Here is a 19,024-nt window from a genome sequence, read left to right on the forward strand (position 1 = left end):
TAATGTATGAAATAACTACATATCCTACAATACTCATTACCAAAATCTGAAAATATTTTACTGGATTTAGTGGCACAATTTTTGAATATTTAAAAAAACACTTATTATGTACTAAATTTAATTGAAATTTAATTGATTCCCGTTACCGATTTGAGAAAAAATTTACATTACATTTTAAGCGAACGAGCTTAACATAGTCAGACGGACTTACATAAATCAACTCAGAATTTGACATGGACCTAGAATATATATATATATTATATAGAAATATTTATCTTTGGGTCTAAGATAAATATTCCTTTGTGTTACAAACGAAATTTTTATCTTTGAATCTAAGATAAACATTTATTTGTGTTACAAAACATAATTCTAAAGTTATATTTTTCCACTATCTCCACTGATGGTAGGGTAGGGTATACAAATAATTAAAATTCTCCATTTTTTGCTAATACTATATATCAATTTGTAATGCAATATTTTTTACAATTTCCTTGTTTAATATAATATTTTAACATAAATCAGCAATTTGTATGTTTTTATAAAAAAATTATATTTATTAATAGGATTAATATTTAATGAACATGGTAAATACTGTAAATACTGCGTTATCAATTATTTATGAAAAAAAATGATGATTAAATATAAATTGATACTGAATATCAATAAATGACAAAAGCGAAATGCACAAGTACATACACTTGTCAATTTGTGTTTACTCAAACGCAAGCACTCATTGTAATAAATATAAATTTTTCGATAATATTTCATAATGATCAATATATGTATGTGTGTATGTACACAATGCATTGTTTCAAAATTTACGACAATGAAATGTATGTAAATAAATGAAAATTAAATAAAACGAAAACCCATACAATGTGCATTAATTTAATATTTATACTTGTAAATAAATATAAATAATTATATTTGATGGAAATGTTTGTGTATGCGCATACAAGTGTTTACTTTACTCGGTTTTTTTATAATTAGCACATTTACAATATAAATATTAAATTAAAAGTTTACGTTTTTTTGTCTTATAATTAAAAAACTTTTTTCCCTATTTTCCACATAAAATCATAAGATTTACTACAACAATAGTTTGGGTTTTGTTTTAGCAACAAACTTTTTACGCATAATATATGTATGACAGTGCGTATAATTTATATTAAATTGTAGTGAAAAATTTAAGTTTTACTCATACGTAGTGGGGTGCAATGTAGAAAGTTGCATAGTGAGATGATAAAAAAGTTTTATATTTACGTTTTTTCCTGAGGAGCACTTTTTTGAAGGAATACCACACAAACGATGCGTATTAATGTACTTAATACGAAAAAAATAAAAAACATTTTTTTTAGAGCACTCAGTTCTATAACTGCTATTAAAAATATTGAGCTCAGAAAAATATGCTGCAAATAATGGGTCTCAGAAATTCCGTAATTGTGAGCTAATCGCGGGAAAAATAAATACAAAATTTTTTAGACTATTCCTATTACACAAAACGACTTGTGGGGTATATAAATTTCAAAATAATCTAAAAAATTCTAAAATGGACCAAACCAAATGCCAAACCAATTTTTAACATAAACTAAAAATTTTTGACCCCTATTTTGATTAAATGCGAAAAATTTACTAAAATTTTTTTTGTGTGAACCAAAAATACTCTAAAAAAGTTTCAAAACTATTTTTCCCTTAATCGCAAAATTACGGAATTTTTAAGACCCATTTCGAAAAAATCTAAAATATTTCATTTTTCGAAAATTACTCTGAGTTCATTCATTTTCAATCGCTGATAGGGAACTAAGGACCATTAGTAAAAAGTACTTTTTTAATACTCTCGTATTCAGTATATTAATACGCATCGATTTAGATGTATTCCTTTTTAAAATTCTTAAAAAGACTGTTTCCCGGACACCTAGGCCTCTATCTGGCCTGTTGTGCGCTGCTTAACAAGTGCATAATGTGGGAATCTAATCCACCCCTTCGGTCTACCAAACTAGATAAGAGATCCAAAAGAGATAAACTTCCTTTTTATACCCTTCACACTCATTCCATGAAACACCAAGAAACATTCATCTGAGACCGATCAAAGATATATGTTTCCGGAAATGGCTTTATCGTTAATAACTTCCTCAAATATATATATATATATATATATATATATATATAATATATATATATATATATATATAATATATATATATATATATATATATATATATATATATATAATATATATATATATAATATATATATATATATATATTATAATATTATATATATATATATATAAATAAATATTATATATATATTATAATATATATATATCAACTCAAAATTTTATATCTATAAATTCAATATGAATAGAAATCATAACGCAAACGTATGTTAATAATTGGTCATAGCTCCCATCACTTATATGGGCAAATAATGATATTTAATAAAATTCAACACAAATAGGTTTAGCATTTTTATCAATAACTGTACTTAATTTTTAACAAATGGGCTTATGATTTATTAGCATTCGAGATAGTCTGAAATTTTTACTCATAAGTTACTTATTATTACTTTTGCTTAGTTTTTGCCTAAGTGTATTTTAAAAAGAAAGACAGACGGACTGACAGACAGACGTACATATGTAGCTTAATTGACAAAGAAATTCATGAAAAGCAGTTGGATCAAACTGATGACAAAATAAAATTCAGGATCACTTTAAGTCATAATCATACTCAAAGTTTTTATTGTTAGTTATAAGTTATTTTCGGAAGTGGACCAAATAAGAAACGAATGACCAATTACGGACCGATCTAAGTGATACTTTAGATTGTCAGAAATTTTTATTTATACGTTGCAAATATTACTTTTTCAAATTTTTAAAGTAAGCGTATTTTAGAAGAAAATCTAATGACTTTATTAAGGTTACATGCGGAATAACAAACAGATGACAAAATTCTGAACCATTTTTAGACATAATCACACCCAAGCTTTTGTTGCCAATAAAATATCTGCTAAATCGACTCATAGAGAACTGTATCTTTGTTGGGTATCATATACAATTTTATTTGTGTTAGATACGGAATGACAATGCTTTACTATCCCATTGTGGTAGTGGATGGTAACGAAATTTTTTCCAATTAATTAATATGTTAAGTAAAATGAATTTTAAAATTACAGTTATGCTAATTCATTATTTTCGCAGCAATTAAATAAAAAAATAAATACTTTTACACAATAAATTTGTTAACGTATTTAAAAAAAAATTGTGGTTTATTTATGAATGTGCTGTGATATAATTCATATAAAGCAGCAGGGATGGAGAATCTACTGCAGTTCTACTTTTACTTAAGCCGTAGATTTAGAAAATATAAAAGTATCAACAGCTTTCGAATTTCAAGAGACTTTGTTAAAATCATGAATCATGAATTCATTACCAGAGAAAAAAAACTTCATTTGTTTACAAAATAAAACCTCGATTGCCCAACCCTTAACAAAGTGTAATTAGTATAAAAGGATTAATTAATAAAATCGCTATATTTGTCGCTGACTTGTTTAAATTTAATTACGGATTTTTTCAGTGTTTTATTTTCTTTATTAATAAAAAAATAACAATACCATTATTGTAGTATTTTGCCATTAACTGAAGTCAATTGTCATTATGTTAAATGATGCAATTAGATAAAAAAAAACTTTTTTTTTAATATTATTTATGTGAAAAAGTGCGCCAGTAGAATTATTTTTATTTTCATGGTTAATAAACTGGAAAGTTAATCTCTATTCATTTCAATCATTTTGTCATCGGTCATTTTGTCATAAATTTTGATAAATAACTTATTTAAATTTTATATAATTAATTTTTAGTAAATTTTATATTATTATAAAGTCAGATATTTAGAAGCATTTTAAAAGTGATATAAATTTTATTTAGTTTTTCGCTTTTCTTAGGTCCTACTTTTATGACATAGATATATGTACATTATAATTTTTAAATAATATTATATTTAAACCAACAGCAACGCATAAATTCCACATAAATACAACAATTACATGCAACATAAATATTTTAATTTTAAACATTTTTATTGTTTTTTCGTTTGTTAGTCTCTTTCTCCTTTTCATGAAAATGTGCAAAAATATACCGTTTCGTATATAAAAATGTTAATTGGAAGATTATACAATAACTTACTGAAAAAATATATGTAAATAACTTTTATTACATTAAAATTTGCATACATTTATTAGATTTAAAATTTTTAATTTAAGGGAAAAATAATATGTATATAAAATCAAAAACTAAATAGTTATTTACATAAATAACTACAAACATCCATATTTGTAATTGTTACACTAAAAATTAAATATTATATTAATTATGTTTATTTTGGCTGAGTAGATCGTTATTGTATTGACAAGAGTTCTTGTAAGCGCTGAAATCTAAAAAAAATAATTTATAGAATAACAAAATCTATTTAAGTAATTTTACGATATATTTTTATAATTGAAGGATTAAATGCATAAAACTTAAAGCAAAAATTTGGATCGGAGTTTGGCCCCTTTATAAATATATCCACTAAAATATGAATACAATTCTTTAGTACAAAATTTCTGTTACGTCAATTTGGAAGAAAAGATGTACCAAAGAGAACTTAAATTTTAAACAATTGCAAACAATACAATTTCGATACAATTTTAAAAACTTGGAATACATTCATTATCCCAAATTCCTGAGAAAATATGAATATACAATAGGGTACTTTTTGAAAATTTTCACCAGGAAACATTTTGATAATTTTTTTCTTCCACTGAAATTTCTATAATATTGAATCCTGAATCATGAAATTAAGCCTGAAGTTATTAAAAACTTAAAAAATAATTCTCCGTGATACGTTTTCGTTCTTCAAAGTTCCTTATAAGTAAATTCTTACATTTTTATATTTTTATAATATTGGAATTTTTCCGTTTCTTATCTGATACCTGTTGCAGTGTCCTCATTGCAGTATTCTCATTTTTCTCTTCAGAAATAGTCTTCACCTCTGATAATTACATAAGCATTTTTATATTAAATATTTGTAAATAATTTAATAGGGATCAGTTCACATTTGGGCATACACAAGTAACACTGCTTATTGGATTCACTTCAAAAAATGATTCAAATTATTGGTTGATTGATAAAATGATGACTAAAATTAAGATCTTATAAGAAACCCTTTTTCTTTTGGAAATTTGGGCCATAGATTCCCACTACCGGAATGTCGACAGTTTAACGTGAGCACCTGCCTTGACGGCCTTATCCCACAGTGGTTTTTTCAACCACTGGGTAGAATTGAGAACGGTCTACCATCGCCCCTCTGCTCTTCAATGAAGAACGCCGGAGGCAATTTTTGTACATTGGATCTGACCGGTCCATACACATGTACTTTGATGGAGTACTCGAGCTATCTAATCTTTTGACTATTGGATGGCCTCTGTTGATTCGGTAACAGCACCTAGAGACGTAACCGGTAGACCGAAGTACGATCATCAGTAAGCCGTAGACATTGTTCTTACTCACAGGGACATACTGTGGTAATTCTGATATGAACAGAGTAAACCCTGAACATATCTGGACAAGGAAGGAAAATTCAATGGTATCAAATGTATATGATACCATCATTCAACCCAGCACACATCTCATTTATACGACACATTCATAAGAGACAAGTAAGAGTTCTATATTCGGCTGTGCCGAATCTTATATACCCTTCACCATGATGTGTTTAAAGCCTTTTGTACCTTTTGAAGAACGAAAAAGTACCAAAAAGTCCCCATCTATGGGTCCTCAGTTAATCCGGGCCATACAAACTTAATTACATGTTCCTAGGTTCAATATTGTAGAAATTGTAAAAAGTACCTTTTGAAGAACGAAAAAGTACCAAGAAGTCCCCTTTTACTTGTTCTCACTTAATCCGGGATATACGAACTTAATAACATGTTTCTAGGTTCAATATTATAGAAATTTCAAAAAGTACCTTTTGAAGAATGAAAAAGTACCAAAAAGTACCCTTTCATGGGTCCTCACTTAATCCTGGCCATACATACTTAATTACATGTTTCTAGGTTTAATATCGTAGAAATTGCAAAAAGTACCTTTTGAAAAAACGAAAAAGTACCAAAAAGTCCCCTTTTATGGGTCCTTACTTAATCCGGCCATACATACATAATTACATGTTTCTAGGTTTAATATCATAGAAATTGCAAAAAGTACCTTTTGAAAAACGAAAAAGTACCAAAAAGTCCCCTTGTATGGGTCCTCACTTAATCCGGGCCATACATACTTAATTACATGTTTCTAGGTTCAATATTGTAGAAATTGCAAAAAGTACCTTTGGAACAACGAAAAATAACAAAAAGTCCCCTTTTATGGGTCCTCACTTAATCCGGGCCATACATACTTAATTACATGTTTCTAGGTTCAATATTGTAGAAATTGCAAAAAGTACCTTTTGAAAAACGAAAAAGTACCAAAAAGTCCCCTTGTATGGGTCCTCACTTTATCCGGGCCATACATACTTAATTACATGTTTCTAGGTTCAATATTGTAGAAATTGCAAAAAGTACCTTTTAAAGAACGAAAAAGTACCAAAAAGTCCCCTTTTATGGGTCCTCACTTAATCCGTGCCATACATACTTAATTAAATGTTTCTAGGTTCAATAATGTAGAAATTGCAAAAAGTACCTTTGAACAACGAAAAAGTCCCCTTTTATGGGTCCTCACTTAATCCGGGCCATACATACTTAATTACATGTTTCTAGGTTCAATATTGTAGAAATTGCAAAAAGTACCTTTTGAAAAACGAAAAAGTACCAAAAACTCCCCTTGTTTGGGTCCTCACTTAATCCGGGCCATGCATACTTAATTTCATGTTTCTAGGTTCAATATTATAGAAATTTCAAAAAATACCTTTTGAAGATCGAAAAAGTACCAGAAAGTCCCCTTTTATAGGTTCTCACTTAATCCAGGCTCTACATACTTAATTTCATATTTCTAGCCAATAACAAAACATTAGTGCTGCTCTCGCTCTGCTACTCTTGCTCTGCTGCTCTTGCTCTGCTTTGCTTTTATAAACAAATTACAATAACAATATTTACCGTATTGTTATGTATTTTGTTTTTGTTTTTTGCAGTTTCTGTCTGAGCATGAATAAAAAATCTAAATTTTATATGAAATTTTCAGAGGTTGTCTCGGTTTTTTGCTCATATCTCCGTTATTTATGGACCGATTTTGCTGATTTTAAATAGCGTTCTTGCCGGTTGTATGTCTGATAGAATTATGGAAGATTCGGATCTCGCAGATATCTGGGGTCTTCTAAAAACTGATTTCAACAAACATACAGACAGACAGACAGACGGACAGACGGACATGGCTTAATCATCTCCGCTACCTATAAGGATCCAGAATATATATACTTTATAGGGTCGGAAAATTATATTATAGAAATTACAAACGGAATGACAAACTTATATATACCCTTCTCACGAAGGTGAAGGGTATAAAAAACATACGACACATTCATTAGGTAGATGGGTGGGTGTGTGTGCCCGAAATATTGACTATTATCATGCATCAGTCTTTTAACCGCCACTTATTCTCCCCGCGTATTTGGGTTTAAACCACAGCTACTACGTGGATCCCGAAGGAACCAAGTAGTAGACTGTAACCAATTTTTCAATCCCAGTCAGATTGGAGGTATTGGCCACCTTTTTATACCCCGGTAATGCAATAACACCAAGGCGGTGGTCTCGCCAAGGTAACATGCCCCCGGGGGGATTCCCACTACAGTGTTGTTACGTTACCACGGCAATTGGATCTTCGCTCTGGAAAGACCCGATTCTCAATCGGCCAAAGATTGTCAACTCAGCAACAGCTGTATTAACCGGAAGTTTTTCCCCAGGGATGAACATTCAGTTACAGACAACCTGTTACAACAACAGTGTTGTTATATGTTTTTAACATTTTTTAAGCCATACTTAATCAACTCAGAAAATGATTCTCAGTCGATTGGTATAAAGATATAGGACCAATATTATTGTGCGTTACAGATATCAGCACAAACCACTAAAGTGATGTAGGGTATAAACACAATTTTACACTACATTACATTAACCTTTAGGGATTTTACTAGCAACAAAAAGAGCAACATTTAACTGAAAGGTCATGATTATATGTATAGATACGAGTAAATGTACATAAATAGATATAAAATTCATACATTTTCCAACATACTTGTACTCCTCCTCCTCCTCCTTTGAGTTGGTACATTTTATAGGTGATTATATTCCATAATATTCATTCATTTTATTCACTTGTTTTCTACATTATGCCACTGGCCATAATGCTCTGTATAGTACGAATAGTTGCTCATTTATTAACATTTTTACTCGCTTGTTAGTTTTAAGATAAAAATTTAATATTTGTTTTAAACTTTTCGTATTTTTTAATGGGGTTATAGAAATTGTAACTGACAGAAGAGCCTTTCATTTGAAAAACCATGAAAGAACTCTAAAAATATTTTTCTAGTACATTTTACAGATACATAACAAGTATAGTTTTTAGGGAAATTTCTTTTAAGTGTGTCATAATACTCATTTTGCCCGAAAATAAAAAGAAAAAATCTTGGCCTTATTCCAAAAAAAAATCTTTATAATAAAACTATACCTTTTATTTGTACATAGTACGTATGTATATAGAATATGGAAGAGGTAGTTGAAAAACATTTCGAAATAACGTTACATTAATTTTAATGCTGCCGGAAAAGTTTTGAAAGTTTTAGTTTACGATTTGTTTGTAAAAGTAGGAAAAAAAAACTATAAAAACAACAACATGTTATATTCATTGGTAGCCTACAAAATATTATCTCTATAAAGCTTTAATATTATCTTGCTTGAAAAAAGGGAGAAACTAAACTTTTTCATACATATGAAATTTATATACAGAATATGTTTCAATATACCTTTACATCTACATATTTATGTATATACGTTTGTATCTCTTATTACTAGTTTACTCAGTATAACAGGAATAAATTTATGTGGCATCTGGAAAAAGGATTTTTTGAGGAAAATTGTATTTGAATATAAGTGTTAACAAAAAATTAACTTTTTTAGATTTCTATAGAGTATCCAAAAAAGGGAATACTCTCAAACTTATACGTCAACACCTAATTTTGTTGACCATAAACTTCACATACTAACATTTCATTGAAATTATTCCCTTTGGCTATTTTAGCAAACTTTGTATTTGTGAACTTAAACTCATATATTTCTTGAACTTGTAAATTTTCTTTGGGATATTCAATAAAATTATTGACTTTTTGTGTAGGTGTTTTGGTTGCGTTGACAGTCATGTGAACTTTTTTTCCCAAACTCTAATAAATTTAATCTGAATAATTTATTTAATATCTATTATTTGTTAATTCTTTGAACTAGGTTTAAATCGGTCAACTTAACATAATTTCCAGTTCAAATTATATATATCATTTTGTAGAAACAATTTCTTTTAGTCCTTTTCAATGTAAGGAAACACAGAAACGTCTAAATAATGGGTCTTGTAAATTTTACATTTAATCAATTGATTAAAGACATTTCATAAAAAAATCATCTTATTTCAGATGCTGTTTTGTCACTTAAAAATACATATATCAAATGAATTCCTTACTATTTTCAACTCGCATTTTTAATAATCTTTTTCTAGTCTCTATAGTTTTGGCCCCAATTTTCTTTCTAAAAATGTATATATCTCTAGTTTAAATTTTGCAAATGTTAAACACAAATTATAGCTCCATTAGATTTTCTCGATTCCCTAAATACAACATGTGGCTTTTATTTATAATGTAAATGCACCTCATACTTATTCAAACGAATAGTTAGTACAACTATTCATCCATAAAAAGTGCACTCAAGCAAATATTCAAGTCGTTGCCATAAGATTCTTAAGTTACAAATTTCAAAAAGTTTTCAGTTTACTATATTGCCGCAATTACGCACACATCAGATATTTGACATTCAAGAAAGGTATATTCTAAAAGTGGTTTTTTATATATAAAGTCTAAACATTTCAGTTCTTTGTAGTAAGTTGAATACTATAATCCATCGTCACTGACTAATCCCAAGGTTATGCAATATCCCTAAGCTATCCATTGCATAGTCAATGGTCCTTTTGTAATCAAGAAGAGATTAGTCCTCCTAATATAAACACCAATTCTGTAAATCATATATATAATTTATGATAATTGATAGGCACTGCAAACTGCAGGGTTATAATACGGTTTCACATACTTATATGTACATAAGTATAACTGTGTATTTTGGTATTTTCTCGTATGTCCTTTTATATATTTGTACGCAGAAATTAAATTATTTTTAAACGAAACCATGTTTAAAATAAATATCGCTTATTTACTGTATAACTTAACTATTACAAAAAATTACAGTTTATTAAACGTAGTACTATACAAGCAATAATATGGTTATTTGTAAATACATATTATTAACTTTACGGCATAGGTTACTACAACTATATTATGTTCACTATAATAAAATATTGTTATCATAAACATGTCAATTATAAATTTGAAACATAATAAATTTTACAAAAATTAAATAATAATAACAATACAATCATATTATATTAATTATAATTATATATTAAAAATAACCATTACATTTATATGTTACTAACTAATACACGGTGCGCTTCGCTACCCCAATCAAAATTAAATACATAATAATCAAAAAATTATTTATTTAGTTACTAAATTATAAAATTTTTTTAAATGTTTATTATAATTTCTCTTGATGACAGTATATTTAAATTTAAAAAAAAAAAATTATTTAAATTTTCAAATAATACATTAATGGTTTATTTATTTCTTACTAGCCAAAATTTAATATATACCTTTATTCTTAAAAAAATAATTCTTATTCTAATGCCTTGGGATATTAAATATTTTTTGTTTTACTCTCTAGTATAAATAAAAAACCCACTTAACGATTTTGAAAATTCTAACCACAATAGTTTTCCAGATTGACAATATGTTACATATAAGAGATGTCATGCAAATTATTGCAAGTTCGCCAACTTCTATCTATGAAAAATTTAAATTATCTAACAGTTTTCAAAATATACGAAATTTTATATTTTTGTATATATATGGTGCCAAGGCCCCGTTAAAGGTTACTATAAAATTTGAAGATTCTAGCTCTTAAAGTTTGATGAATCTTGTTCTATATTTTTCTAGATAAACAATATTTTGTATTTTATTCATATGGCGGATATCCCATATGAATAAAAGTTCTCTCGTTATACTCTAAATGTTCAGATGAATTTCAAAATTCTTCAAGTAAAATTTAAAGATTCTAGCTCTAAGATATACGAATTTTTCTATTTTATTCATGTTGGAGCTTCCCAGATGAAAGTCCGCTCTTTTTTCTTAAAAATTTTCAGATAAATATTAAAGTTCTTCATGCAAAATTTTAAGAATTTAGTTGTATTAGTTTCACAGATAAACAATTTTTGTATTTAATTAATATGGGAGGTGCCGCCCCCTCATGGATAGTCTGCCAATTTAATACCCAAAATATTTATATAGATGTTAAAACTATTCGTGCAATATTTTGAGATTCTAACTGTACTAGTTTCCAAGATAAACGAATTTTTGTATTTAATTTAATTTTTAGCATAAATAATCATATATACACTAAAGTGGCTCCTACAAAATTTGACGACTCTAACTGTTATATTATGTCAAGAAAAACGAATTTTTGTATTTAATTAGTAGGGGAGGTGCCGCTCCCCTCAAGGGTAGACCGCCAATTTATTACCCAAGATGTTTATATGAAGGTTAAAGTTATTCGTGTAATACTTTCCAAGATTAAGAAATTTTTGTATTTAATTTATATGGGAGGTGCCACGACCTCTAACGCTAGACCGCCCACTTTTTATCCGAAATAATCACATTGGCACTAATGTGGCTCTAACAAAATTTTAAGACTCTAACTGTTATATTATCTCAAATATACGGATTTTATATTTTCTTAATATGGGCGTGGCTCCTCGCCAACTTAAAATTTCAAAATAGAAAGTAGCCTATTACCTATTTCAGACATAGAGGAATACGCTGTATTCCTGAAAATCGGTTCAGCTGTTTAGTAGTCTATAACGTTCAAACATACAAACATATAAACATAAAAACAAACACACATTCATTTTCGAGATAATTGGATGAAATTTTGGACGAAGGATGAAGCTTATAAAAAATGTTTAAAATCAGTTCATTTTTTTGAAAAGCTTCTGTACCTCCCGCAAAGGGCCTTTAGACTCATAATTACGTTAAATGTTCTAGTATGTCAACAGAAGTCGACAAAATTTATTCTTATAGAACTTTAAATGATACTATCGATTTTCGTAATAATCGGACTTATTTGACCCTAGCTCCCATCCGAAATCAACTTAAGAAAATGATTTGAGGTCAAAATATATAACTTTAAAGTAGACGTAATTTCCTCTACCAATATTCATAATGATAGGCCATATTTACCCATACTCCTCTATTAGACCTCTTAAAAAAAAATATCTTTTGTCGAAGTTAAAAAAATATTTTAGAACAAAGTTAATAAACAAATCAAATGCTATATTTTCTCTAATAATCCACATTTTTAACATTCCGACTGGTGTAGGTTATCATATGGTTGGATATGCTCGACTATACTTTTATAGTTGTTTTAAATGTAATTATGATCACAAAGCTGTATTGAATCATAATATGATATTTTAAAATAGCTCAATACTGTAATATGTTTACAGTGTACCCAATCATAATTTTATCATAAATATGGTTACCACAACTATGGATTTTCCTGAAAAATATATGAAAAAGCAAACTGATATACATAAGTAAGATATACAAGTAAACTATATTTCCATCCTAAAACATATACATATGTACGTTTTTAAACATTGAATAAGTTTCTTTAATTGAGAACTTTTTCGTTCCTCAAAAGGTACAATAATATTGAACATGCAGATCTCTCGTTTTTTTCTTTAAATGGCACGTTTTGGAGTTTCTTCAGTTGGGAAACGAAAAAATTACATATTATTAAATATTAAATATTATTAAATGAGAATTTATAAAAGAGAGATTTTCCTTACTTTAGTGTTATACTACAATATTAATCAAAGCGGAGCATTCTGGGTATAATAGTTATAAATATATATGTACAAAAGTAAAAAAAAATACATAAAACTTCCCTATTGGTGTTTATGATTATTAGCATAAACTTGGAATATTTCATTTTTGTGTTATTTAAAAAAATCCATTTTATGGCCTTTATTATACAATCATACCTTATTTAACCGATAGTTTTACAAGGAGTCACCAACCGCAAATATTTTATCACTCAGATGAATTTAATTAACAAATTGTAATATGTAAACACACATTTGATTTTTAATATATTTTTTTTGGTTTTTGTCTCAGAACAACAAGGCATAAGTAGTTTGTTGTAACAACCGAGGAAAAGTTTAAAGATATTATTAAAGAGTATCCTCAGGTAATTTAGAATTTAATAGTAGAGAAACATTTATAGTTCAGTTCTAGTTCATTATTAATTTCAGCTATTCTTATTTCATATTATGTATTTAAACCTAAAAACAAAGTTAAATGATAACAACCAATCCGAAAAATCCAGATTATTGAAAATGCATCCTTTAATTAAAATTGTAAACAAATTATTTGAAATTGTAAACAAGGCTAATTTAAATTTATTAAACAACTGTAATAATTTTTGAAGATAATTCATAAATATTCATCATGTTCATGGCAATTGTAATTAGTATGTTTTTGGATTTTTTTTTTTCTTTTTTTGGTTCTACTGAATTTTAGTTTACTAAATTATGGATTTCTAAGATATTTATAATTGTTGATACAATTAAATCTATTAACGGAATTTGAACTGGTCTAAGAAGCATGTTCAGTGATAGCTTAGTTCTTGGCACAGAATTAAAGTGCTACCTAATTCGTGCTACCTGCATGTATCTTCAAGCATTTCCAATAAAATGAAGGTAAAATAGTCATCATGATTTTCAAAAAATTAAGTTTTCCCAAAAATTAGACTCCATCATTCTTTTTCATTTTGACCACGAAGCTTACAACACCTTTATATCAATCCATAAGCTGAATATATGGTAATTTAATGTGGTATTTCTAACCAAAGATAATTTCTTTTCAACAAAGGGTAATAAAATCGATTTTTTTACATGAAATTCTTTATAAAATAATTAAATAATTTCCCAGATGGAAATATATTTTTCTACATCAAGGAAAATCATCGAAACTAGTTGAAATCTGCAATTACGAAAAGGAATAAATTGATTTCTCCTGACAATCTTTGGAAAAGATCGATGAAAAAGGCTACATATTTTTTTTTTATTATTTAAAGTTTCTTTTATGGGGAAAAATAATAAGAAACTTGGAAACATCTTATTTACGAAAGATTTAATAACCATATATCCAGTTAAAGGGTTAAGTTTTTATCTTATAGTCCCTTAGAGAATACGATAGAAAAGGTAATTCTATAAAATTTAAAAATTACAAGAAAAAAAAATTGAACTTATCAAATTCTAACTCTTTTTAATAGTTTCATCATTTACATTATAAAGAGGCATTTCTCAATTAGTCTCCAAGTTTATGAATCAACACCAAAAGAGAGAAACTGTGCTAATTCTCTGACTCGATAAAATAATCTTTTGATATTGGTATACTGATATGCAGTTTTGTCGAGAAACCCAGTTTCACATGTAACTTGAGAAAAGTACAACCAAAAATCAGGAAAAAGTCATTATAAATTTTATATTTTTATTACAAATTAAATTTTTAAAAGAAAAAATAATCTAAATTTTGATCAAGAGTGAGTGATTTCATAAAATTAAAATATTAAAAGTTTAATTAGATTGTTTAAAAATATTGCACTCATAAAAGTGTTTATTTATACCACAGTGTAACGAAAGTAAAAAAAAAAAAAGTCTAAAAAAAAAAAAACATAATAAGTTGAAAAATCACGGCTAAAAAGAAAAAAAATTATATATATAAAAAAAAAAGATCTATATCTATATTTATCATTAAAATTAAAAAAAAAAAATATATATTAATTTACAATAATGGTTTTTGGTGTCAGTTATAAAATATCACGGATGGCTTGGTAATTTGAAAATAATAAAAAAAAAAAGAGATAATTTTACTACTATAAAAAAAATAATAAATGAAAAAAATTGTTTTTGTACTGAAAAAATATAAGTTTAAACAAATAAATAAAAAAAAATAAATATCAAAATTTGTTTGATAAAATTTTCTGAAAGCGAGCCACTGTGAAACAAATATTCAAAAAAATTGTGTTTAATAAGAAAAAGAAAAGTGAGAACAAAAGAAAAAAATACCTAAATACTAAAACAGAAACAAAAAAATAAAAATCCGAGATTATAAAGGAATAAAAGCAGACAACAGAGATCATCATCTCCTCTCATTTACAAACTAACAGCGGCGATTTGGAAAGCTTTTCAACATCTCTGCAAGTAAGTGAAATAAATATTTCTGTTATTTACATAGGCTCTGTTATTGCAATCTCAAATACAGTCGTGGCAAAATTGTAAGACCACCAGCTCGTATTTGATTTCTAATTTTGTTAGTATATTAATTTAAAAAAAAAACATTGCAATACCAAAGCTCATGTAATTTCTTTTCGTTATTTTTCAGATCGAAACTGTTTTTTTTTTTTTTTTTTTAATGTGCTTAAAATGAGTATTTCTATTTTGACGTTTTGTTTGAAGAAACAAAGCCAAACACAATTCAATACAAATAGTAAAAGTTTGTTTGCCCGGTGTTCACATTACAATAAATAATTTCGTAAAGCAATTGACGGATAAAACAGTAAAAAAACAAGATTTTGTTTGCAGGCAAGGAGGAACATAACAACAAGAACAGCTAATGCGCAACCAAACCAAAAATATATGTGTTTATATTTACTAAAAAGCTATATCATTAAATAATAAATTCTATATATTCTAAAATTTCATTTAATATTGTTTTTCATCAAAATTTTACCACAAAAAAAATACAAATTACATTTCAATACCTTGTGCAAGTGGAAAAGAGATAGATAGACTTGCATAAGGTATTGAAATTACATTTCAATACCTTGTACAAGTGGAAAGAGATGGATAGACTTGCTTAAGGTATTGAAATTACATTTCAATACCTTGTACAAGTGGAAAAGAGATAGATAGATTTGCACAATGTCTGGAAATTACATTTCAATACCTTGTGCAAGTGGAAAAGAGATAGATATACTTGCACAATGTATTGAAATTACATTTCAATACCTTGTGCAAGTGGAAAAGAGATAGATGGTGGATATTTACTGTCATGTTGTTGCTATTTAGTATAGTCAATGTAGCGAAAAACCTTGGTTGTTTGGAACGGTTTATAGCGATTTCAAAAAAATCGCTATAAGCCCGGAAATAACCAAATTATAAATAATTTTCATTAAATTACATATCTATAAAATTGAAAATTATAGAGAATTGTTTATTAATATATTTCTATATCCATGAATATAATAAATAATTATTTAAATAAATTGAGTAATAAAGTAATTAAATAATTTCTCAATTAATTACTAAACTATAGACTAGATTATAACCTATAGACTAGACTATAGGTTATAATACCATAAACTAGAGTATAGACAAGACTATAGACTAAACTATAGCTTGACTATAGACTAGACCAGCGGTTCCCCCGGTTTTTACTTCGCGGACCCCTTAAGGAATTTACTTAATTTCGCGGACCCCCATACATATTTTAATATCTTATTGTTCTAAATATGTAATTTTTCATCCGAAAATTGTCATAGTCCATAAATCCCAAGGTCAAACAGATGTAGATATGTCATTTCTATAAAATATTCCCGTACATTAAGAATAATTAATATTTCAGAGAAGTTTCAATTGCCTGTTTTTGAAGATAGAATGACTTTATTGTTGAAATGCTAACATGATGTTTAATTTTATGATCGTGAGATCTTTCATGTTCACTTTTCTTTAAGGTAACGAAAAGGTTTCTTCATCAAATATCGTCTACATGTGCTTAAAGAGTCACGTTGCAAAAATTTTTTGCGATTGCAGACGGGTTATCAGAGTATGTTAGCTAATTTTTCGGGAAAATAATATAAGAAAGTTGAACTTCTTCGATATTGTTGCGGAATGCGTTTATCCGCATAATATATGACTTGAACTCTTTGCGAAAGTACTGTGAATTTTACTGCATGGTTTTGACTATTTATGCATTTTCTGATGTTAATTTAATAATATTGGTCGACAAAATCAAGTTAAAATCTGTGTATCACGTCGGAATGGAATATTTATATTTAAAATTAACTGGATTAACGTATTGAAGACGAATAAGGAGTCACCTCTGTTTCGGAAATATATTATTTTAGTCCTTCCAAACAAGAACACTTTTGTTTTACAATTTGACAAACTTAAATCTGCGATAAGCTTGTTTTTGAATTATGAAATGTGGCCTAACTTCATACTCCGAGATAACAGTATCTCTTATTCAATTGTAATTTGGGAACCGTTGGACTAGACAGCAAACTAGACTATAGATGCATATATTATGTAGTATAACTATATATAGTATGTTGTTACCAACCAATAAATAACAAAACAAACAACAAAAATAATAATTATCATTAATTTACGCAATTGCTTGAATTTCAATTAAATGTCACAAATTTGTCTCAGATTTATATTTTATAAAAAATAAAATAAAACCAGTCATATAAGCGACTATTTACATTTTTGTATGAGGTGATAATACGACCGATCCATGAGAGAACTACTTTCTACAAATATTTGATCAATTAGAAAAGTAATAACATAGAAGTAGCTGGTGGAGGGTATTTAAGATTCGGCACAGCCGAATATAGCACTCTAACTGGTTTTATATGTTATTTTTATTATTTTGTTTATGTTATTGATTGAAATTTATTGGTTGATCATTTTTAGTTAATTATTAGTTGTAAAAATATGTTATATAAGAAAATGAATTTAATGAAAAATTAAACAAATGAAAACTGTTGTTTTTTTAAATATATAATTTTTTAGTTTTTAAAATTAATTTATAAAATTGCATGCAATAGCATTATTTATTTACAAATGAACTATACATTAGAAATTTCAAGAATTTGATACTAAATGTTAACAAGTGTAAATTTTAACAAATTTAAAATTTTAGTAAATGAAAATTTTAACAATTTGAAATTTTAACAGAAAAAATTTAAAAGAAAATTAAAATTTTAACAAAATTAATTTATAACAAATTTTTAATTATCACAAATTTTGAATTTAGAAAAAAAATACAACAAGATAAAATTTAAACAAATTTTGAATTTAGGAAAAAAATAATTTTAACAAATTTGAAATTTTAACAAATAAAAATTTCAACAATTGGAAATTTTGAACAATATTTTTTTTTTAATTGAAATTGTAGCAAGATAAATATATAACAAGTAAGAGTGCTATATTTGGCTGTGCCGAATCTTATATACCCTTCACCATGGTGTATTTTAAACATCTTTTATAAATTTTAAATTTTTTCCCGACTACATTATTATTACATCAAAAGCTAAACAAAAAGAAGAAGAACAACAACAACAACGCTAAACGAAATAAAACACAAAATACACAAGGCATCTAAACCATAGGCGGCCAAACATGCCCTTGCGGGCAATGTGTTATTCTCACTTATAAACATGCAATACGAATTTTCTCAGCAAAAGCACTCAGTCAACACAAAACAAAAACAATTCAATTTAGTTGCATGCTAGCATTCAACAAGAAAGGTCTGTGACGCTTTATGAAATGATACACGGTGAATATTTTCAAAAACCGTTACAAGTAAACATTTTTATGAATGCTTTTGTTATTACTATA

The 19,024-nt window shown here is 27.2% G+C and overlaps 1 protein-coding gene across 4 annotated transcripts in view; it reads left to right on the forward strand.

Moving 5' to 3' along the window:
• LOC111684549 (serine-rich adhesin for platelets) overlaps positions 1-19,024 on the forward strand; it is a 163,898-nt gene that overhangs the window by 18,806 nt on the left and 126,068 nt on the right. For 2 of the 4 annotated variants that reach the window (XM_046945650.1, XM_046945651.1), the window contains exon 1: positions 15,379-15,601. The exons of the other annotated variants lie outside the window; for them this stretch is intronic. The gene's annotated coding sequence lies outside the window, so the exon portion shown is untranslated. Of the gene's footprint in view, positions 1-15,378; positions 15,602-19,024 lie in introns of those variants that run through there. 4 annotated transcript variants of the gene reach the window in all.

This window comes from Lucilia cuprina, chromosome 3 (assembly GCF_022045245.1).
Source record: "Lucilia cuprina isolate Lc7/37 chromosome 3, ASM2204524v1, whole genome shotgun sequence".
Taxonomy (NCBI): domain Eukaryota; kingdom Metazoa; phylum Arthropoda; class Insecta; order Diptera; family Calliphoridae; genus Lucilia; species Lucilia cuprina.